Genomic DNA, 25,094 nt, shown 5'->3' on the forward strand with positions numbered 1-25,094 from the left:
AGTCGACCAGATCGAGGTTTGGATCAATAGATATAAGGTATCGATCAAAATCTCGCCCTTTCAAAGGTTACAGAAATATTAAGAATCCCACTTGCAAGAGAGAGGCATGAGAGGAGGCCAAGACAGCCCACGCTTCTAAGAGCATTTACCTTCTTTTGTGACTGCTTTTTATCCACTGAGGAGGAGTCGCCTGCGGCCAGGGACAGACAGCCGACTCTACTTTTGAAAAGGACATACTGTGGCACATTTGCCTTTTTATACCACCCACAAAAGCACTTGGCAATAAACAGTGCTCACTCGCCCACCTTTCTGATGTCAGGAGAAGGAGCTTCCCTTTCCTGCCTAGTATTATACAGGCCGAAGTCTCTGCTCTGAGACTCCACGTGGTGTTTTATGAATGTGAAGAAGGAAAAATCATTTTAAAAGAGAAGCGTTTGTTGGCATACCAGAAACAAAATCAGCATTTGGATGACTGCAAATTGACAGGTGTAAGTCTCATAAATTACACGAGGTGTCAGTGACGGAGCTGACAAGTGCTCCCAGCTCTCTTGGCAAGTGCTCCCAGCTCTCTCTTTTTTACGCAGCCACTAATATTTCTGCTGTGTGGCAGCCCGAAAGCATCCTGGCGAGACGCTTGTTCGAACACCTTGGGCTCTGCACTGTACCTGAGGAAGGATACGGTCAAGCGTGCTGGAGGAGAGGTGCCTAGTGCGCTTTGTTACTGTGTTTGCTGCTGTGCGCCTTCGGGCAATGAATTACATACAGACCGAATGGGGCTAAATGTCGCTTTATTAGCAACAACCAATTCAATTACAATAATGTAAGCAATTTTCCCATATTGATCCCCATGCCATATTAATCCCCCGTGTTTTCCTCATATTGAAAACCGTCCCCAACCCCTTAGTTTGTCCCCTTCTTACCTCCTGCCTCATTCCTCTGTAATCTGTTTTCCCTCTGTCCTTAAACTATTCTACCTGACCCAACCCTTACTGTCTGCCTAAATCCTGTCCAAATCTGCCCCACCGCAAAAAAACGAAACCTCACAGAACCTTGAAAAACCCCAACCGTAGCTCTAGAAAAACTAAATATCCTGACTAAAGGGAGGGTGGGAGGGGCACGAAAGGAAAACACAGCTTCCTTACAGGACCCCAACTGACAGTAATTAGAACGCAGCGTTTGAACACGCTGCGTTCTAAAGCAGGTGCCTGCCTTCAAGCGCTCGCTCCGGGCCTTTCCACCGGCTCGAAGCAGCCCGGGGTCGAACATTCTTTGAATGCCACCCACAGCCCCCCAAAGGGAACGAATGACGCTGGTTGGCTCTCAGCCACCCTGGTCACTTCAGGGATAGAGTCCAGCCTAACACTATCCCGCAGGAGAGGTGATGGGTAAAACTTAAAGGGGCTTATTACCAAGCAATAGCGATAATTATCGCTATTGCTTGGTTAGAGACAAAATTTTACCGCTGAGCTGCGGCGATTTTTATCGCAGATAAACCTTGGTATTACCAAGGTTTATCGCAAATGCGATAAAAAACGGCCGCAATGCATGAATATCGCTGAAAAGTCAGCGATATTCATGCATTACCGAGCTAATGCTCTTAGCCATGTTATCCACCTCCCATTGGATAACATGGCTAAGAACTGCTCAGGGCAGGTGTTAGCTTTTGGAGATATTCGCACTTAGCACGAATATCTTCAAAAGTTGGTAATAGGAGATAGCGATGTTAGCGACTGTTTCCAGTCGCTAACATCTTGGCACGCCCACTTTGCATGTCATTAGTGATAAATATCACTGACATGCAAAGTGGGGCCCAAGATGGTCGCTATCTCCTACTAGCTGTCGCTAACTGGTGTTAGCGACAGCTAGGTAATAGGGAGATCATTTTATCTCCGCTTTCTTGGCTTTTAAAGCCAAAAAAGCGGAGATAAACCCCCTTGATAATATGCCCCATAATTTCTAGGCTCTACATTGCTCCTAACGCGACAGAAGTGTGCTCCTAAAGCGACAGAAGTGGTACTCCTGTGCAGGGTAGCAAGTAATACTTTTAGAAACTCCAGGCACTTCTGCATTTCTGTAATTACCACTGTGGCACAGTAACAAGACCCTGCCAATATTCGAGAAGACTGCATGCGAGTCAGGGCCTCGTCAGGCCTGAAAGGCTAAAATACAAGTAAATAGCTTAAATATAATATTTTTTAATGAGGCGGCCCTTCAATTTCACAAAAGGCTCCATCGATTACGAGGCAGTATAAAGCACACTCTCTTACATTTCCGTTCAGACAACTTGATAAACGTGATACAGAAAAGAGCCATCACTTCAACTGCTGGGACACCCCTAAGAAGGAACCTAAGCTGTACGAGAATGGAGGGTGGACCCCACCCCTCCTCCACTGACCTTGACCTCTATCCACCAGGACAGGTGCAGTGCTGCCAGTGCCAAACGTCCAGTGTGATTGCTGGCAACTAAAAGGGATAGGATAATCAAATGAGAGAGCAAGGGTTTTTAGGGGCGCGTCCTGTCCCCAAATGTAATATGTAGAATCAATGTCGACTAGCCCACTGTGTGTTGGAATATACTCTGATATTCTTGGTCACTTGTAATGGTGGCCTTATGACTGGACCCAATAGGTCTTGTTAATAAACCCCTCACACACCAACTTGGTTGGTGTCATGCTTCATCATCGGGGTCCAACCAGGCAGCCGAGTGCCGCCTGGTTGTGCTTCAATGCCTGACTACAGCGGAGCGGGTGTCGTGCAACAGTGTGATGTGGATGAAGGTGAGTTTAAAAGATACCTCTGGGAATCCTTACCTAATGTTTTATTCTTGGCGGCCCAGAGTATTGATTAAAAATGTGTGATGCAACTACAAATAGAGAAATTATTACTATGAGTTGACTTAGGTGTTGCGGTCTACATGTTTCAGTCCCTTATGGAAAAAGTAAGCGGGACTTTCTTCTGGACCATGAGAAAGGTGGAGTGAGTGGCAAAATGTGGTGCCACGGTTGATATTATCCTACACACACGCTAAGGTGTGTTGAAAAAAGTGAAAGATAAAAGGTCAGTGTCTATATACTCACAGACACTTGCCAATAGCGAAAAAAATTGTTTTCTAAAAAGTGCACCAATATTTACATCGCTATAGCATTCTGTTCCAGTAATTCAGGGCGCGGGGGAGAGGCACTACCGTTTTGGATTTGTTTGATGAGTGTCCCCTGCGGGGATACCTGTTGCGGGTCCCTCGGCATCCCGGCTGGTGAGTCTGTGCCGGTGGCGTCTTGTTAAATACTCACGTGTTGCATTTTCGGGTTTCGGGCAGGAGATGCCTCGTCATTCTGTGGTATTGCGCATGTGCGCACATGCGCGAGATAGTCCCACAAATATGGTTTGGGTGGCGGCCATCTTAAGACTACGCCCTTCGTCAGTGTGTGGCTATAGAGGGCAAAGCTGAGTGTCCAGATAGACATGGCTAAAGAGGTGGTGCCAGACATCCTTGTTGCTTATCCGAATATACTCCATATATACGGGGCCATGTGGGTTATGATGCCGTTGGGCTCGATAAGAAAGGGCTCAGAAGGAGGTAAAGTCGGGTGATGGGTAGTGTTTTTACAAAATGACCGTGGAATCGTTGGTAATGATAGAGAGAGAGCCACATGTGCTGGGGGCAGTATCACACCTATGCTGGGGTGTGAATCAGTTTGGTTAGATGGAAGGGGGAGGCTTGCTCATTTTATACTTAAATGGTGTTGATCAAGATGGTACCGCTAGTGGTTGTCCAGACTGTTCCACGGTATGTTGTCATTCAGGCCTGTCTTGTGACTGGACAAGCAGTAAATCCACCTCTGTTCCTTGTTCAGTAGCTTTTCTTGAATGTTAGGCATATGGGGGTTTATGCTTTCAATCACTACCCTCCTCATGTCGTTGGTGGTATGGCCCATTTCCAGAAAGTGATTGGTCATTTTGGTAGTGTTCTTTTTGCACCGGATGGTGCTCCGGTGTTCACATATTCGTGTCTTTATTTTCCTGCTGGTCATACCGATGTATGTGAGGTTACATGGGCATGTGATGCGATAGATTACATGTGTGGTGTTGCAGTTGGTGTGGGCACGCAATTCCCACAGTTTCCCCGGTTCCAGTGCCAAAGTTTTTGTGGTGCTGGTCAAGTGGCACACACTGCAGTCACCACATACAAAATGGCCCGTGATTTTGGGTAGGCCCCATGCCTTTGGGATGGTGTTCTGTGTGTTTTGCGTGGGTTTGGGTCTGAGCAACCACTAGCGGTACCATCTTGATCCACACCATTTAAGTATAAAATGAGCAAGCCTCCCCCTTCCATCTAACCAAACTGATTCACTTTAAAAAAAAAAAAAATTATTGGAGTTCATGGTGCATTAACAAAATACATAATTAATCACAAGCAAGGTATAGAAACATCTGATACAATTACATGATTACTCGAATATAAACAGCTAAAAACACATTATTTGACGTGGGGATAAAAAGGATACAGAAGATCTATCAATAAATATACCAATACAGTACATTTTAAGTTCTTATTCTATCCTCCAGCCATTTCTTAACCGGGGCCCATAATCGTCTTCCCATCTCTCGCTTTTTAGCACCTTTAAGTTCATGAAGACAAGACTCAATATTATAAATACCCAAAAATCTGGAGATCACATCTGAAAAGAGGGGGCTGTAACATCCTTCCATCCGTCCGAAATCAAAATTCTGAGCACAGCGACCGATATAAAAACCAAAGCAGCCTCATCCTCTGTTAAAACCAGTTTAGAATCTGAGCCAAATAACATCAGTGTTGGGGATAGATCAATCTTGTGACCTAGCAGCCCCTCCCAAAATGTTGTTATTCCATCCAGGACAGGGGCCAGCCGCTCACAAGTACAAACATATGTAATAAGTCTGCTTGCCCCTTATTGCATCTCGGGCAGCAATCATCATTCCTGACACCCCAGGCAAATAAATGTTGTGCCCGTAAATTGGACGCCCAAAAGATCTTTTTATTCAACCATAATGCTAGGTCCAAATCAACATCCGGGTTTCCTGATTTAATTGCCCAGTCACTTTCTACTTTTCCTACATCATCCTGTAATCTGAATGCCAGCATATTATAAACCTCTTTTATCTTCCTACATCCTCTTCCCATGCCCTCAACCACAGGGAAGTCTACCAGGGGTTTAAGTTTTGGCCTAAAAGCCTGTATGATACCCGAGATTTGGCCATATATAAGCCACTGATTTACAGGGAGGCCATATCTTTGCATGTCCTCAAACCCACTTATCTTGTCTCCTACCATTAGGTCTCCAATAGTCTTAACCCCTAAGCCCTTCCATATTTGTAGGTTCCCATAATTACTTAACTGAGGAAAAAGGCTTGAATTTTCCAAAAGAAGAGAAGGGTTAATTTTAGGGACATGAAAGAATTTTAAGATTGATTTCCATACTTGCCATGCCCCCAGTAGGGTCTTAAATCGTGCCTTCCTATAGAACCTATATTCCAGTTCTGTCAACAATAGGCCCGTTGCTTTCCCCCCCATCAACAATTTGAAGATTGGAGGGGGACCCTGACTGTCTACATTAGTCGCGCCAGTGTCGCATTGAAACAGAGTTGACATCTGGATCAGGAGACAAGACCAGTGATACAGTCTAAGGTTCAGGAGTGCCATTCCACTCCTTTCCCACGGAAGGGACATATGGGTTGTTGATCGTCTAACCTTACCGTACTGCCATATGAACCTAATAAAGGCAGACTCTAATTTCTTCAAAATGTTCTCCTCAATATATAGGGGAATGGCTCTAAATAGATACAGCACCCTCGGAAACATCACCATTTTTAAGACATTTACCCTCCCAACCAGAGAAAGATGAAGAACCTCCATTCCTTTCAGTTCTGTCTCTATGGATTTAATAAGGAGGGATAGTTCTCTTCTACTATCTTACCCACTGAAGCATTAATCTTTACCCCTAAATATATAGCAGAATCAACATACCTTAAATTGGGTCTTGGTATATTCCTAGAGCAAATTATCTGGGTTTTGGATTCATTCAAAAGATATCCAGAGCCTTGACCGAAAGCTTTAGCCATCTGTATCAATTCCGGGAGTGCCTGCTGCGGATTTGTTGTGATAACCGCCAGGTCATCAGCGTAGGCTAAGATCTTATTTTCATAGCCATTATAGATTACTGGAGATATTCTAGGGCACTCTAAAATTTTCTGAATAAGAGGGTCTATGTACAGAGCGAATAGTATGGGGGAGCAGGGGCAGCCCTGCCGTGTCCCTCTACTTATCTTAAACTTATCTGACTTCTCCCCCATAACCGCAATTGTTGCCACTGGATCTATATACATAGCCTTGATAGCCCTGATGACATTCGGACCAAAACCTCTCCCGGCCAAAATGCTCCAGAGAAAGCTCCACCCCACCCGATCAAAAGCTTTTTCTGCGTCAAGCAGGATCATGGCCATCTCTCCCCTCGTGGCTTCCTGGGCATCAAACAAAGTTATCGCTCTACAGGTATGATCTGTCGTACCACACCCAGGAACAAAACCATGTTGTCACGGGGAGACGAGACCACCTATGATCCTGCCCAACCTCTTCGCCCAGATCTTTGAGTATAGTTTAGTATCGGCATTTATTAAGGTTATAGGTTGATATGACCCCGGTTTCTCCGCTGGTTTACCTTTCTTATGAAAGACTATAACACTAGTTTCTTTCCACGAATCCGGGACCACCCCCGAATATAGTATCCCGTTAAATAGATCTACTAAAAGAGGAGCGATCTCTTTTTCCATTCCTTTATATACCTCCAAGGGGAGACCATCAGGGCCAGATGCTTTCCCTGGCGCTAACTCTCGCAGGGCTGATATAACTTCATCAAGCGTAATATCCTTATCGAGGGCTGTTCTTGTCAAATCATCTAAGCAGAGTCCATTGTCAATACATCCCTCCTCCTGATTAATATTAAAAGGATCCTCCTCATATAATTTCTGATAATATTTTTTAAACACCAACAGAATATCCTTTATCTCAGTATATGTTATCCCTTCCTCTTCTATACACACAATCGCATTCTTTGATCTTTCCTGTCTAATCCGAAGAGCAAGTGCTCTACCAGCTTGCTCTCCCGATTTCGTACCTCTTTGCCCTTGAGGATTGATACTCCCTGATTGCTTTCTGTGTGACCTCCTTCTGCAATGCTGCTTTTACTGCCAGCAAGACACCCTGACTAGCCTCACTATTACCACCTGAAGCAATATCCTTTATATGTTGTTCTTCCGCCTCAACCAATTTATCCATTAATTTCTCTACTTCGCTCCTATCTTCTCTTCTAAGCCTGGCAGCACAACTGATCGTTTCTCCTCTCAAAGCAGCTTTAAAAGCCTCCCAGACCCCATTCCGAGACGTGCTGTATCTATTTGCCGCAAAGAATTCACCAGCCCATATCTTCAAATGGTCAACAAATCTACTATCTGCCAACAGCCTTCTTTCAAAAGTCCAGTTTGTCTTAGACCGTTCTAACCCTCGCATAACATAGCTTAGCAACAGAGGGTTGTGATCTTAAAAACCCTTGTGAGTCTACATATCTTAACTTTTTCAGAGTCTGAAACAGAGACAAAAAAAGTAATCCAATCTTGAATATCTCTGGGCTGGGTTTGAAAAATAAGTATATCCTGCATTTAAGGGTTCTTTAGCTCTCCATAGATCCTGAAGCCCATGAGAAGCTAACATAGCTTGAACCGCCTTAAAAACTCTGGGTTTACTCCCCTGATACGATATGCCCATCCCCCATTCAGATGAGATATTTAAACTTCCTGTAAAAACCAAAGGAGAGGGCCAGTTTGCGAGCTCTATTTCTAGAAAATCGTAAATTTCCAGGTCGTCCTCATTAGAGCCGTATACCGTACAAAGAGTAAGGCCCAATTCCATCTCGATAATCACCCATCTTCCATTGCTATCTACTTTCACTTTCCTCGCTTTCCATAGACATTTCCTTCCTAGAATGGCAACCCCCCCTAATAGTTGATGTTTGTGTTGTACAGGCTAATAATTCAAATCCGTTTATAAAAAGCAAATTTCTCTTAGACCAGGGGAGGTGGTGGGTCTCTTGTAAACAGAGAAGATCTATTCCATTATGTTTTACTATGTATGCTAATTTCTGTCTTTTCCTCCAATCGTTTAATCCCCCCACATTCATTGTACAAATATTAATGTGTGCCATCAAATTGAGTGTAGCAACCTATATCGGAAATCCTTTCAGAAATCTTTTTCCCTGCTTGCATCCTTTGACCATTATCGTATCTGCACCATTCCCTCCTTTTTCCATTTTTTGCCTTCTTCTCACCCTCCCTTCCCTCTCCCTTTCCCTCTCCCCCCTCTGCCCCCCCCTCTCGCACCTCCCTCCCCCGCCAATCCATGAGGCATCCTGGGGCCAAGGGGCCCCAGGTGTAGGCGACCAAGTGATCCGAGCATCACCGCTTGCTTGATCGCCTGAGATAACAAAAAGTCTTTAACCATATAACAGTTCAGCTGGCTAACTTTCCCCCTCCTATTTTCTTAGTTCAGAGAGTTCATGCAGGTAAGGTTCTGCTTGGATCTCGCTTGTAAAGTTCCTTGATGTTCCTTTATAGAGTACTCTTAGACGTGCTGGGTTTAGCAGATAGACGGTTGCTCCAATCTTCTCAAATGGGGCAAAGAGTTGTCTCAACCTCCATCGGCGTTCAACCGTTGCATGGGCAAAATCCGGGCAGACAAAGAACTTGTTTCCTTGATATTCTTTCCTGCTCGTTGGTCTAGCCAGGTCATAAATTGTTTCACGTAAAAGAAAGTTTCCGAAGCAGATCAGAATAGCTCTTGGGTACTGATTTTCTTTTATAGGTCTCTTAGGGAGTGTCAGAGGAAAGCGATGAACACGTTTAACTTCTCGTTCCAATTCCCATTTTGAAAGTTCGGGCATGGAAGAATTTAAACGGTGGACAATATATCCCTTGACACCGCTTCCCTCTGCCCCTTCTGCTATTCCCAAGAAGCTGAGGTTATTTCTTCTTTCCCGATTCTCGAGGTCCTCCAACTTTGTCATTAGATCTTCGATAATTGCAGTTTGAGATTTTTCTCTACCTTGAAGTTTAATGACATCTGCTTCTAGATTTTCTGTGCGGCTCTCTACCGAGGCCATTCTATCCACTATCTCCGTACAGGTATTATCTACCTTCTGGATAGCGCCTTGGAGTTGTTGAATCGCGTTGTGATTCCTTTGACTATCGGTTTTAACATCTGAGTGAAAATCCTTTATGGTCCTCAGGACCTCACTCAATGATGGTTCTACAGAATCTCCTAGTTTGTCAGTATCTTGATGTTGTTGTTTTCCCTTGCTCTTTTCAGCTGCCCCATTTTTGGGATTTTTAAATTCTGTATCTCCTTTAAATGTAGGGGTCAAACTTTTCCGAAACGGACTAGATTTTTTCCTTTACTTGGTCCTGGTTACTCCCCTGATCCGTTGTTTCGTCATCTAATGGTTTGTGAGATTTTCTAAATTTGGATTTCTTCTTCTCCACTTTCTTTTTAGATGGCGTATCTCGACCAGGTTCATTATTGTTCTTTATATCGGTTGCTTCCAGATTGACAATTGGTGGATTTTCGTCCTCCTAATCACACTTGTGCCTCAAATTTCACTTTCAATTTCACTAGAAATCGATACGCCAGTTTCATAGATTTCAGAATTAGATTCCTCTGACGATTCTTCGCACCCAGCATCTAATTCTTTATCTCCAGCTACGATTTGTCCGTTAACATGCACATAGTCCCAATCTTGATCAATCAGATCTGTGGCCATGTCCGACATTTCTGCACCTGTGCTAGTTAGATTTGGCTTTATTCCAGCAATGGGAATCTTATTCTTCATTACGTCCTTTAGCTTTCCATTGTTGTTGTTATTACTGCTACTATCGTCTCCCTTATCGCCTTCCTTCAAGGATTCCTTTGAGAGCGGTGTAAATATGTTAGAGATCCTTGGTTGTGTTTCATCACACAAACCCGTTAGCTTTGCTGCCGCCTTCAGGCTTTTGATAGTTTGTACTCTTTTAGCTTTTTTAAGCAGAAGTTCCATCTTTTCATCAGCTTGGTCATCGGATTTCTCTTCTTCGGGGTTACATTCACTTAGCTGCTCTTGTTTTTTCTGTTTTCCCCTTTCACCATCTTTCTCCTTCCCCTTCTCCTTCTCCTTCTCCTTCCCCTTTTCGGCATTTTTTGGGGGATTTCTGGTTTGACTTTTACTTTTCTCCAAGTTGTTTTTATGTCTTACTTTGCCAATAGTAGTATCCTCCATACCTTCCTTTCCATTTTTGGCCTCTTTAACTTCTTGTGCCTTCAATCCTCTAGTTTCTGGCCTTCTGGTGGAGCCATTATTTTTTAGTTGGTGGCTTATCGTCATGATCCACTATCACAGCGTTTTTTCTGCAACTTTGGTCACCTCATTTATCTCATTTACCTCGATCATTTCATTAGCTTCATCCTCTGAAAGCACCTTGCTCCCAGATTTGCTCGAGTTTGTTTCAGACATTTTCTGTACTATCTGCACTATTTGTGTTTGCGTTTGAGTTTGGGTCTGTGGTGCTGTTGCCGCCACAGAGGTTCCAACAAAGCCCTTGAGGATGAGGTTGAAGTTGAGAAAACCTGTATAATCCCACTTTTGCCTTTCCTTAAAGATAAGCTTTATCGTGATCCTGTGTGGGACTACTCTCGGCTCAGGCTGTATTAACTTTTGCAGCGGTCTATGCTTATTTTGCTTATTTTTATATATTTTTATTTGAGAGTTCTCCTTGTGTTTGCTGCCCCTCCCAGATTTCCTTGAGATGAAAAGTTGGAGTGTGCACATAGGTCAGTCAGGTTTTTTTTCCCCTAAAAAAAAAAAAAAAAGGAAAAGGGTGCCTGTGAAATAGAGAGTTTTTTTAGATAAATTATAGACGTTCCCTAGACCTTGTGTTCTGGGGCGAGGCTATCTCCTTATCAGCAACCGGCAGGCAGTGCTCTGATGAAGTCTCGCACATTCCACAGAGCTACCGTGAAGGACAATAGACACGGGCGCAGCGCACAGTGCAGCGCAGACGGAAGCCCGAAACGGCTCAACAATCCCTCCGAATCCGAATCTCACAGCGGGCACAGAGGGAAAGCCACGCGTCCGCGCAGACCTCCACCACTCCACCGAAACGAAGCCACTCCACCGAAACGAAGCCCAAAATGATTCACACCCCAGCATAGGTATGATACTGCCCCCAGCACATGTGTCTCTCTCTCTATCATGACCAACGATTCCACGGTCATTTTGTAAAAACACTCCCCATACCTACTTCTGAGCCCCTTCTTATCGCGCCCAACGGCATCATAACCCACATGGCCCCGTATATGTGGAGTATATTCGGATAAGCAACTAGGATGTCTGGCACCACCTCTTTATCCGTGTCTATCTGGAAACTCAGCTTTGCCCTCTATAGCCAAACACTGACGAAGGGCATGGTCTTAAGATGGCCGCCACCCAAACCATAGTTGTGGGACTGTCTCGCGCATGCGCGCACATGCGCAATACCACTGAATGACGAGGCATCTCCTGCCCGAAACCCGGAAATGCAACACGCGAGTATTTAACAAGACGCCACCAGCATAGACTCACCAGCCGGGACGCCGAGGGACCCGCAACAGGTATCCCCGTAGAGGACACTCGCCAACCAAATCCGAAAAGGTAGTGCCTCTCCCCCACGCCCTGAATTACTGGAACAGAATGCTATAGCGATGTAAATATTGGTGCACTTTTTAGAAAACGATTTTTTTCGCTATCTGCAGGTGTCTGCGAGTATATTATAGACACTGACCTTTTATCTATCACTTTTTTCCACACACCTTAGCGCGTGTGTAGGATAATATCACCCGTGGCACCACATTTTGCCACTCACTCCACCTTTCTCATGGTCCTGAAGAAAGTCCCGCTCACTTTTTCCAGAAGGGATTGAAACATGTAGTCCGCAACACCTAAGTCAACTCATAGTAATAATTTCTCTATTTGTAGTTGCATCACACATTTTTAATCAATACCCTGGGCCGCCAAGAATAAGACATTAGGTAAGGATTCCCAGAGGTATCTTTTAAACTCACCTTCATCCACATCACACTGTTGCACGACACCCACTCCGCTGTAGTCAGGCGTTGAAGCACAACCAGGCGGCACTCAGCTGCCTGGTTGGACCCCGATGATGAAGCATGATACCAACCAGGTTGGTGTGTGAGGGGTTTATTAACAAGACCTATTGGGTCCAGTCATAAGCCCACCATTACAAGTGACCAAGAATATCAGAGTATATTCCAACACACAGTGGGCTAGTCCACTTTGATTCTACAAACTAAAAGGGATAGCCATATCTTTGCAACAAAAGATACATAAAAAATGATTCCCAAGTAAATATATTTTACATGTAAAACAGATTTAGAAACCCAGTCTCCAGAAGCTTTTTCTTCAGTCACGTCCTGGGTCCCTGCAACACTTACAAGGAGGAGTTTAATGCGGTTTGCTGGGAGGGCGTCGTTCTGGCTGGGAAAGCAGGGAATGTTCAGAGTAGGGGTTGGTTTGTACGGAGAAAAGAGAATGTACTCCAAGTGCCCAAAGAATGGTCTCTGTGTTATTTGGAGCCGGAGTTATTGAGATGTTGAAACGGTCTGCTGTGACCAAAACCGGTGGACCACCCCGCTGATGCAACCCAGGAGATTAGTGAAAACCAAACCAAACTAGACCTATTACATTCCAAATGCTTGAAGGCTTCGCTGAGTTGCCCCCTTCTGTCTCCCAATGGCCCCTGACGAGCTCCCCGTTTGCTGCGAGTTAACCTCTTCTATGCTCATGACGAGCTCAGCTCGTTATGAGGCACAGTGCAGCTGCACTCATGACGAGCTCAGCTCGTCACAGCCGTTGGAACGTTGTACGCGGGGATAATTACCCCGCTGTGCTGCACGTTCGAAAAACGGGTGTGGTTGGTGCAGCTGCACTGTGCCTCATGACGAGCTGAGCTCGTCACAAGCACAGCGGCGCCGCGCGTGGCCTCCCTCCCCCTGTACAGCGGGGGGAAAACACCCCGCAGCGAAGGGGTTAAATAAACAAGCCGGTGGTCACAACTTCACACGAGAGACCCTCCTGCAGTAAGAGAAACTCATTAAAGAAAATAGTGCTTACAGACTAAAGAAGAAGTATGGTGTAACAATCGAACTAAAAGGGCCAGTCCTCATGTGAGGTTACAAAGGAAGACAAGGCGGTACTAAGAAGGGACTAACAAGCCTAATAATGAATTAGAAGTCAGCATTTATGAAGGACAATGAAACAATATACATATTGATTTAACATTTTAAGATCACATCATTCTTGCAGTTGATTCTTCAGCAAGAATTCCCCAAAGCTAGAGCACAAACTTTCACGGGATAATGATTTTCTTAACTTCAGTCCCCAGTTTAATTTTAGTCAAGACCTTCTTTTCTCTCTATCTGCATAAGACACAAAGCAGATAACATAAAACACTCATGAAACTCCCAAGAAAGTAAAATTGTGCATGGTTAACCACCACTCTTAAACCAGAGCTTCTGCCACTCACCACACCCTCCCTGCAAGAATCACAATAGTGCCCTTCCTCAAGCCAATGCAAACCCTGCCTTTGATGTTGCATGTTCACGCTGCACCCCCACTTCACTTGAACTAATCACTGTAAAACGTATAATGTATTCACCAATCAATGTTGTAACAAGAGTATGTAAAACCTCCGGAGAAAGCCTTCCTGTGTCGGGAAAATTAAGGGGAAATAAAATATGTTTAGCTTTCTCCTGTTCAAATTTAAGACTGATTGAACAGGTGCAAATTGCTAACAAAATAAACAGAAGCAATATATATTTCTACAAAGTTGTGAACCTGTATTTTCTTTGCTCTTTTGGGTGTAAACCATGGTCAGATTGTGCGTCCTTGGCCATTAGTTGAACACTTATATTTTAGAAATTAGGTGATTTTGCAGATACAACTATTCTTCACTCTTATCACTGGTGGTTTGCAGCTTGAACAAGTTACATGTAAGTAGAGCAAGGCTTGGCCGAGGGCCCCAACAAAGTATCTGTGAGCACCTCATTAAAGGAAATTAGGTGTTCTTATTTGTCCCGGTTTACGCCCTTCCATTAAAATATTGTTATTTGTTGTTTTTTTAATTATGTTTTAATATTTATTTATTAATTTTCATTGAACATAAATAAAAATTAAAACAATAGTTGTGCCATAAATTCATAATGTGTACACTGAATCCAGTTACCCAAACCCCACAGCTCACACAAAGCAGTAGATAATGAAAAGAAATCCTAACCCACTGAAGAAAGACATCGATTGAGTTAATTAACAGTAGAGCACAACCACCAGGGAGACAGGAAATGAGCAGGGTGACAGCCTCCATGCATGCGAAGAATACAATGGCAGAGGGCACAGTATTGCCCACGGGACATCACAGAATGTCAGCAGGGGGGTTGGGCGTTGTCAGGAGGGTCCACAGCTAGAGCAGGGGAGGATGCGCGGACTAGCAAAGAAGTGTGTAAAGGAAAACAAATATCTGTGGGATTTGAAGTGGGAGATAACCATTCAACGTACAATGTCAACCGCTCATTGCAATAGATGAGGTCAGTACATTTGGGGGCTTGTCCCCAACCCCATCGACAACGGGCACTTCTCTTAGCAATCAGCAGTGCTATCGTTACATAACTCTTAAACCCAATATTCAAGTCTTTGAAATGCCCAAGCAGGGCCATGACGTAAGTAAGCGTAAGAGTTTCCCCTATCATAATAGAGAGAGTATCACACACTTCTGCCAATAAAAATGGGCCGGCCATGCCAGGTGAAGGAAGTCAGCACCTGCTAATCCACATCTGGCACACACATCATCCACCCGAACCTATGCAGTTTAGCAGGAGCATAGTACGCCCTATGCAGGAACTTGTAATGAATTATACAGAGTATGCTATTAGACAGTTTGACCAGTCTGCATGCAGCAGTAGTGCCATTGTTTATTTGTGAGATCTTTCCCATGTTCTGTTTACCACTGTGTTCGCGCTTGTCCCCTATAACCGGGAGATTCCTCCTCTGAGGTATGATACAATAGGGAAACCAGGTGACGAGTATTAGCAGCTTGAATCAAGGTGTGTAGTGTATTGAAGATGGGCGGTTCAGCGGGAAAACCAGGCATGGCTGCCCTGGTGATGCATTTGAGACAAATGTAGGTGAAAATCTCTTGAGGGGAGTCTGCCGCATCTCCTAGATACTAAGCCTAGGAAAGGAAGTAACCATCCAGATATAAATCACCCCATGCATGTAGCCCACGCTGTTTGAGCTGAAGCCGACAAAGGGATTTATGCGTAACAGGCAATAAAGGATAGGAAAGCAGTACAGTACTCGTTTACATACTTTAAGACAGCCTCTGACAGGCTGTCCAGGTGCAAGCTACCGTGGATGAAGTAATGGAGGGAGTACCTAACAAGGCACCGAGGAATTAATAAGAAGGAATGGGGCCATGTATCCCTGATTGACAGCCAGATGAGGGAACAATGGAGAGGGACGGTACTAGTGAATAGTATGCTGAGCTGAGCATACAGGTAATAAAGCTCTTTTTCCGGGCCTCAAAGCCGCCCTCTGAAAAAAGTAATGTGAGAGTGTCCCTCTGAATGCGGGTTTTTCATCCCAGTCTATGCTAAACGAATCAGCTGCGTTTATAATGCTCAGTAGAAAGGTCAGTTAATGGGGACGAGAATATTAAACAAGCTGGGTCGGTACGTCCTCTGACCTGTAGATAGCGTTGGTGTGAAATAAAACGACAAGAGGAGAGTCAGCACGGAAACTTGCCTGGCACTGACCAAAGGGAAACTGCACTCTTTAAGCCCTTCAAAGGTACTGGGGTAAAGCTGGGCAAGGAATCCAGCAGGCAGCAATGAAAAGTCCTTTTCAGCCAGGCAGGCCAGCATACAGGGACCCCGAAAGAAGCTGCAGCAGTTCCTCCTAGCAGAGTTTCCCCCCAGCTCAAGTACGCACAAGCACGGCTCAACAAACATGGGGCTACAGCCCCTACATTTATATTTACATTTTCTTCGTCTGCCCTGGCACAGGGCTTTGGGGAACCAGCCTAAACTGTTTCTGGGGGTTTTGAGCACTCTGTTTACAGGACTCCTCTTACCCTTTGTCAGATGGGGGCTTGGTGATCAGACACAACACTGGGGGAAAAGCCAGCATTCTACAGGCTAGGCACAGACCTATTCAGGGACCAGGGACTTCTCCCACTACTCCAAATGCAGATGTCCCATTCAGCCTAGCGCTGACTCACCCTGCCCCTCCTGGAGCCACACACACCTCACCAGCCCCTGTCAGTCAAAAGCCAGACGTGCAATTCACATCAGGCAGGCAGGCAGGCAAGTGGCACGCAGATATGCCAACTTCTAAAAGTGGTATTTCTAAAATAGTTATATAAATCTGCGCACACCATTGCATAGCATTTATTATTACTATTCCAAACATACCAAACTTAAACATGCTGCTCCTCTCACATCAGGAATTACCACTGAAGCACTAATCAGGGAATCTTCAATGCATGTCTATGGGAGGCTAGCCTCACAGTAGTGAGAAACCAATGGCTGTTTGTCAATACCAGGACATGTCACACACTTAAGGTACATGTCCTACCTTTAACCTACAATGCACCCTGCACATAGGGCTACTAGGGCCTGCCTTAGGGGTGACTGACATGTAGTAAAAAGGGGAGTCACAGGCATGGCACACACTTTAGGTGCCACGTCACAGCGGCAGTAACACTGCCTCACAGGTCCTGAAATGGCAGAGGTCTAGGATAGGTTTGAAAGGCTTCTTTGGTGGGTGGCACAATCAGCGCTTCAAGCCCACCAGTAGTATTTAATTTGTGAGCCCTGGGTATATGTGATACCACTTTACAAGGGACTGACAGGTGTATACCAATCTTACCATGTTTACCACAGAGAGCACACGCACTCTACACTGGACAGCAGTGCTGAAGTGCCCAGAGTCCCAAGACCCCCAACACCATGTCAGAAAAAAGGCTAGGAGGAAGGCAAAAAGTTCAGGGAGGACCTTGCAAAAAGGGCCAAGTCCAACAGAGACTTTATATGCAGAATTCCTAAGGCTGGGACACCTCCCTGAAGCCATACAGGATGCATTATTGATTCCACTTCCTAAGAGAACCACCCAGGGGACACAGGTTACAGACTTTCACCCACTCTCCATGCTCAACATGGATTTTAAAATACTTAGTAAAATCTTGGCACTCTGTTTACTGCCGTACATGTCTCATTTAATCAGCTCAGATCGGAACGGTTTTATCCTGTCGCTGAATACTTCGTTCAACCTGCGTAGGTTGTACTCTATGTTATATCACCCTGGTGTAAGGTTCATACCACAAGTGGTCCTTCTATCGATAGTCTTGAAAAAGGCCTTCAACACATTGCAGTGGGATTACTTACTTGAGACCATGGGGCTTATGTGTCTTGGAGAGGTCTGGGTGAAATGGGAGATGGTGCTTTATGAATGTCCCACAGCGTGGTTAGGACAGGGAAAACAGTGTCCAAACAATATGGGATCTTCTGCTGCATGTGACAGAGTTGCCCACTGTCACCCCTTCTATTTGCTCTGGCGATTGAGCCCTTGGCAGCATTATTCAGACAAGGTATGAGGGGTTGGGTCAGACAGTGAGGGGCTCATATTATCCCCCAATACATGGATGACCTTTTGATTTACCTTAGCGATGCAGTGGTGGGTTCCACAACAGCTCTGGGCCTAATAGGACAGTTTGAGCTTCTGTCAGGACTAAAAGTCAACAGAAGCAAGACCTATTTGTTCCCCATAGCGGTGGGGCTGCTACGCCCCTGGACCTCACTGCGGACCTCAGCTGGGCCCCTTCTACTTTTAGGTATTTGGGAATTTACTCCCTAGATGACTTGCGTGAAGGAAATCTTGGGAGGGATTTCAGGTCTCTTGGGTCCCGTTCTGGTGCTCTCTCCAGCTTCTGATCATGGCTCGTGTTTACCTTTCTAAGATGGTTATGTTACCACAACAGTCATACTACTTCATTAAACTTCCAACTACAATACCTGCCACGTGGTTCAGACAGCTGGGCTCACGGCTGCGGGCCCTTATGTGGGAGAAGGGAAGACGGAGGTTGTCTTTAGTAACTCTACCACGCCCAATAACAGATGGCTGTCTGTGGGTACCAAACTTCGAGCATTATTTCTTGACCTCCTAGTTACAGTGGCTAGCACAGTCACTAGAAGGAACAGGTCCTGAACGGACAGACTTGACGGGTCTTGGGACTCATACTAATCTGCTGCTGGCCAAAATGCTGGATACTACGGTGGCCATCCCCCACCAATCTCTGTTACAGACCACTGCTCTGCAATGCTGGAAACAATGCATGGTTAAAGTGGCGGTGGCCCCTTTATATACCTCAGTATGGCAACCCAAGAACAATATTAACTTCCAAATAAATGAAAGCCTGGACTGAAACCGGACTGGAAACGGTGGGAGACTGTTACCAGCAACCAGTTTTGAACTAGTTGAGGGTTTCAGCCTTCAGCCATGCCCATTCCTGCTATACGAAGCTGTGGTACGGACATTCAGAGAGCTGTGGGGAGGATGTCTGGAGGAGCCCAAGACACATGCGGTCTTGCACTCCATTCTCACACTTGGTGCGGCGAAGTGTAAAGTGGTTTTATGCTTCACTGTCGGAGATGTCCCGTGCCCCCATATCAAAGCTTTATGATCGCTGGGAGACTATTTTGGACAGGGATCTTCTGGACTCAGAATGGGGCAAAATGCTTGCATACCCCAAAAGGGCTTCATATAACACCAGACTAAAGTACACACAGTTATATACACATGACCTACATGACGCACCACAAGCTCAGGGTTGCCTATGGTGGTGAAATATGCGAGTTCCAGAGGTGTGACTACAGCGATGCAGATTTTGTACATATGACTTAGGGGTGTGTCACTTTACGCAGGTTTTGGGAAGAAGTGTTGAGGTTGATGAAGGCGGTGGCGGGCGTGCACTGGAGCCCAATAGTGAGGTTTGTTTGCTGGGGCTCCTGCCCTGGTCGTCTAAAGGAAAGGGGAAATAGATTCCTGGATCTTGCCTTAGTCCTAGCTAGAAGAAGGACAGCAATGGCCTGGAAATCTGTAGATGGTCCAGCAATTGGATATAGAAATGAGGTCGGGCTGGGGGAAGGGTCCTGGCTAGAGAAGAAATGAGGGAGCTGACACACCACCCCATTTCAGGGCTCTAGAGAGAGGTCCTTGCAGCCTGGGAGAATCCAGAATGTGACCTAAGGGAGGGAGAAGGGAGCGGTGAGTGCACTCAGTCTGATGGCGTACACAACTAGGTAGTTTAGGACCTAAACAGAAGCAATGGAAAATTTGGAAATAAGGTAAACACCAGAATACAAAACAGTAACACCTGAGTAATCAAGTGGAGATCAGGAGTTGTCTCTAAGTGAGCCCTCTCCCCAGTGCATGTATGACACAGAACAGATGCCACAGCAGCTAGACGCGAAACAGGAAGTGGTCAGGGTCCGCTCCACTCCATGCACCACCTTTCCCAGTCTCCTACACAAGCCCCATTGGTAGTATTAAGTAGCTTGGACCCCCCTGCATAGTCAGTTGGTCAATAGTTGTTTTTGTTTTTAATGTTCCATATAAACTGGGTGACATTCCACTAAAGGCCTCCTCCTATCTATGTAAGCAGACCATGGAAAATTATACTCTAGTTATGCACTAGGATTGGTATTTGAGTGCTACAACTCCACGGGAACAGCCATACACACAGGTCCTTGAGCTCATCCTACACGCTTGACTATTAAGAGATGGGGTGGGTTTACGAATCAAGGTAAAGTACACACACACCTGTATATGGCAATGTTGTGCTGTAATTTAAAAGGTATCCTGTGTACTGATTTGTGTCAATATCCCTGATTTATGATAAACCAAATGGCAGTAAAGAAAATGTTTGAAAAAGAAATAGAAAGTTGTAATTGTCCTGTCCTAGCCATTTGGTCCCTGCAGTCTGCCCTTGGGTCACATGACTAAGCGTGGTTGATCGATCTGCATTGGAGCTGTCGGATGGAGAGGATGAAGTGCAACTTGCCCTACCGTGTCTCCCCCAGCAAAGCCACTCCTCCACCCAACATAGGTGCCGCAGTGGTAGCAATGGCCGCAGAGACTGCCGAGAAGTGAGAAGGAGAAAGGGTGCATGGCTTGACGCAGTTTACCTCCCACTGAAGTAAGATGGCCTCACACAAATTGCGTTCCGCCCCAAGAGACTGCATGAATCGAAGGGCTTGGGATGGGCTCCACAGGCATACCTACTTATACGTATTGAAAAACATCTTTCTTCACCCTTCTCCCCATCCGTGGAAGGAAAGAGCTAAAGCATAGCTAGGAGAAAGGAGGTAAGGCACACTCATCTGTTCAGTTCAGTTCAACAAGCTTTATTCGAATTCAGTAAAAATTCATAAAAGCATACAGGGTAAAAAAAAAAAAACCACAATAAAAGCAGACATCAATTATATTCATTACAAAGTCACTATATGTACAAAGTTAAGAACAAATCATTATACTAATAAAATCATTTTTACAATTCATCGTAAACAAACCCTAGCAGCTTTGTTACAGGGCATGGTCGTAGCAATTTCAATTAGCTCAGTTGCTTAGAAAATAGGGTATGTTTAAATGTTGTGGTGACACGTTTAAAAATAAGGCAGATGTCCTTCAGAGGATATGAGGGAGAGAAATACATAAGTTGTTCCTTTGGTAAAGACCATCCACGGACTTAGAGAGTCATTATCATTTTTAATTACTTACGAGAGCCCTTCTGTAAACGGATTTAACAAGTCAGGGAACCAGGTCTATGCCTTAGAATAAAGCAAATCGATTATGGGTGGGTGGTATATGCTTATTAGATCCAGGACCACTACTACCCTTCCCAAAGTTATGTTGTTTGTATGATCTTGCAGGGGGCAGATATGTAGTTCTGGGGTAAAAGTCATACAGTTCCCTTGTTCCGATTGGCCCATCACCCATTTGTGGCTGCCAACTTCGGAGATGTTGGATGACTCGAGGGTCCCTAAAGTTGACCAATACCAGGTACCCTTCTGACATTTAAGATCGTTCCATCTATATTGGGTGGTAAGGGTCTATTCTTTGTCAGCCAGAAAGACACCTTGTTTGCCAGATCTGTTGGTCTTTCAATTTTGCTATTAATGAGCTCAGGCACACCCGAGAGGATGGACACAAAGGGAGCTGCCTCCGGCGGTAATTCTATGTGTTTAGCCCTTCTTTGCATGTTACCATGGGTTTGGGACTTCCCCTCTTTCGGCGTGAGTGGTTTAATCTGCCCTTCTCTGAGTGCAGGATTCTGGGTTATTGAGTGGTTTGATATGACTAATGTTTTAGATGTTTTGGAGGCAAGTGCAAGAGTTTGTATGATATTTCTTTGTACAGGGAGGATGGGGATATCAGTAGTGACTGGGGTCTCAACTTGATTATTTCCTACTATTCTTTTTATGATTGTTAGGTTTGACCTGGTGGTTTCCTCTATGGAGCAGAGCTTTTCCCCTATAGCCTCAATTCTTTTTTCCAGTGGGGAAATTAAAGACCTGACCAGGAGTTCGATCTGGGCCAGTAAGTCAGATGGTGTAGTATTTGCAGTCAGCTCCAGATTTGAACGTACCTCAGATGTATTTGGGGTGTTGCTAATGCCCGAAAGGGGACTTTGATGCAATCTTTGTATTTTAGCTAATCTTCCCCTCTGTTTAGGGCCTTTACGCTTTCTATTTGGATAGGGTACCTGAACATTTACTAGCTGTTGTGTAGTGTCTGTGGGTATTGATAAAGGGGGAGTACCAGAGTGGCTTGAGTTTAGTTGAAATGTGGTAATAGACTGGGGACTAGTATTTCGCAATGCATCTGCAGGAGCATTTGTTAGGTCATTCCCGTTTTCAACGTTGGTATACACAGTTTTACAGAGCAGATTTAGTTCCTCCAGTAAAGAAAAATTTTGGGTTTGGTCTGGTGACACCATAGCTGAGTGGTTACTGGATATGGGTTCTATAGAGAGACTCTTTTCTACTCTTTCTATGACGGACTCGATTGCCGATGTGGTCCTGATTAGATAGTTGTCCAATGTCCCTTTCCGTTGCCCCTCCTGGAGGTTGTTATTCATGCGGAGCCCTTTGTCAGTCATAATTGAGATAGTTTTATGGAAATATATATATGATAAGACAACGACAGGGGGCTAAGCAAAAGCACACGTACACCAATAGTCTGACAACAGGGAGGTCAAAGGGTAGTCCAATAGGGGATATCGAAGAAGGTATAATGACAGACAATTTGATGGAATAGTTAGTTCATAAAAAATACCTCCCTTTTACAGTGAGCAAAAGGCGGAAATCGAAAGGGGGTGGTCTGTCCCGTCCTCCTCAGACCTCGGCGTCCCGCTCGCGTTCCGCGATGCGAAAGGGGTTCTCTCCTTTTCTGCGCCTTCCAGGCGCGTCAGTGGGCGGGTAGGGGCAGAGCTGCAGGCAAAGGTCTGTGGGAATTGTGGTCCCCCCGCTCGGCAGCCACGTGGAGTTCCGGTCGCGGCAGCGGGGGGGGCCTGCAGCCAGTGGTGAGGTTTTGCCCCGGTGAGTTCTCCGTCAGAAAAGTCGCCCGCTCCCCAGATGGGGTTCTCTCCTTTTCTGCGGCTTCCGGGCGCGTCAGTGGGCGGGTAGGGGCGGAGCAGCAGGCAAAGGTCTGTGGAAATTGTGGTCCCCCGCTCGGCAGCCACTTACTATTATCAGGCTGGAAGGATTTGTCCCAGTCCACTCATCTCATGCTCATATATGTTTGGACAGTGAAGGGTTGAGCACACTCAGAGCACAGCCAGGAACACCTTCTGGTTGGAGGGAGCAGCAAAAAGGATGAAAGGATACAAGCTGGTTCGGACTGGTTACATATCTGATATTGGGATACATTAAAGAGTAGCAGCAAGCCAAAGTAAGTAAAGTCAATCGGGTTGCATGCCTCTAGAGTAGGGTTAAGCTACCGGGTGGAAAGACACTTGGATCTCTCCACTACCAAGAAAAGACCCAGGATATCTGCAAGTTAATAGAACTAAGATAACACTATTGGCCAGGAAGCCCTTGATGGAGATATCACAGAGCTCCTCCACAAAGGTTTGGGGGCATGAGGAGAGGATGAATGATGGCATACCTGAAGTCAAGAAGTCAGTGATAGATAAGGGCAATGCAGATCAGCTTGGGAAGTCGACTGCGGAACTGGAGCCCACCCTGTCTCCACCCGCGGGAGGCCTTGCAGACATGGGAGAGCAGCTGGCCCATAGGGATACAGGGGGCCAGGAGTATTTGGCAGAGGTCATCATGGCCGCCCAGGCACAGTTTCAGCTGCTAACCATACTGCCAACTTTGGGAAGGGAACAGAAGGTGGTGATGATAAGTTGTTCCCAGTCTTCAGCAGCAAGGTGCTAAGAAGTGTCCCAGCAGGCCACAACAAAGGAAATACAGAGCATTGGTAGTGCTCCCGTGGGTACGGGGATGTCATATCCCAGCTTGAAAGACAATGCTCAATCTAGTCAAGGCAATGCCAGCAACTCAGATACCGCAGTGCCTCTACCAGTGTCTTATTCATCCCAAGCACCCTACCCACATTTATTGAGCCAACCATTACAAGCCCCTATTATAACATCAGGACTGGCAAACATCTTAGGGGGAGCACTTAACCCTGCTGAGATATGGGAGCTCAACTCTCCAAAATTAAAATTGAGACATTGTTAACCAGTATCCTTGGGGAGATAAAGGAGATGAAACAAAATCAGGGCTCTCTCAATTCAACCCTGAGTGAGAAAGTAGAGGAAATTAAGACAAAAATCAATTTCTACTTGGCTCAGTTGGAGCAAGTGAACGCATGAATTTCTATTTTGGAGGACACTCAGGGTGAGCTTAAGTCAGTAAATATCTCCCAAGTTAAAGAGATTGAGTCAATGAAATCTCAGCTGGAGGACCAGGAGAACCATCTAAGGAGATTGAATCTGTGATTTGTGGGTATATCTGAAAGAAAAGAGTTGGCATCCTCACCAGTAAAAGTTATAGAGTTTAATTAGAACTTATATCCTTCCAGAATTTAAATGGGATCTGACGATTCTGAAGGGCATTGTGTCCCATTTACAGAAAAAAAATGTTTTTGTCTGGAAAATGTATGGAATGCATTTCAGAAAGATTAATTAAAATCAATGTACTTCTCCTAGCACTTTATATAGTAATGCCTGACGCCCTTTTTCTTCAATTTTTTCCACTCTATGGTAATTAAGTATTTATTTTGGACCTTCCTTTCTAGAAATGTAAAAGGATTTTTGTTATGATTATTTAGATGTTTTGTATAATATGGAATATTCTGCTACATGTATTTTGAAAGGGAATGAATTAATGTGTTGTTCAGGAACTGCGAAAATAATACATTATTTTTAAAAAACATGACTAGATCGAGTTTGCAGCTGGCCTTTCTGTATGCCTCCCAAACACTATCACAATGGAAGGTCTGTTTGTTGGCAGGATGACCCATCTATGGCAGGGAGGGGGTGGATATGTCACGTATCACACTTACACTTCAAAAGCAGTAGTTCAGCTCACATACCAAGGACTTCACGTCAGCCAATTGTGCCCCAGACAGACTCAGACAAAGGCAGGGAGGCTGAAATTTCCAGACTCCTCTGCAGGGGTAAACTTCAGAAGCTTCTCCCACTTCAAAGTGGGCACCAGGTATAAAAATGGGACCCTCAGATCACCTCTTCAGTACAGCCCCTGGAGCTCTGGATACTGCAACAGAAGGACCCTCAGCTGCCCTGGTGATTGAGGCCTGCCCTACTTTCTGAGAAGGAAGACTGGACCTGCATCCTTCATCCCTGACTGCAGTGACTTCAAGGGACATCTGACTGACCTGCTATTCTAAACTACAGGAACA

The sequence above is a fragment of the Lissotriton helveticus genome, chromosome 6, assembly GCF_964261635.1.
Source record: "Lissotriton helveticus chromosome 6, aLisHel1.1, whole genome shotgun sequence".
Lineage (NCBI taxonomy): Eukaryota > Metazoa > Chordata > Amphibia > Caudata > Salamandridae > Lissotriton > Lissotriton helveticus.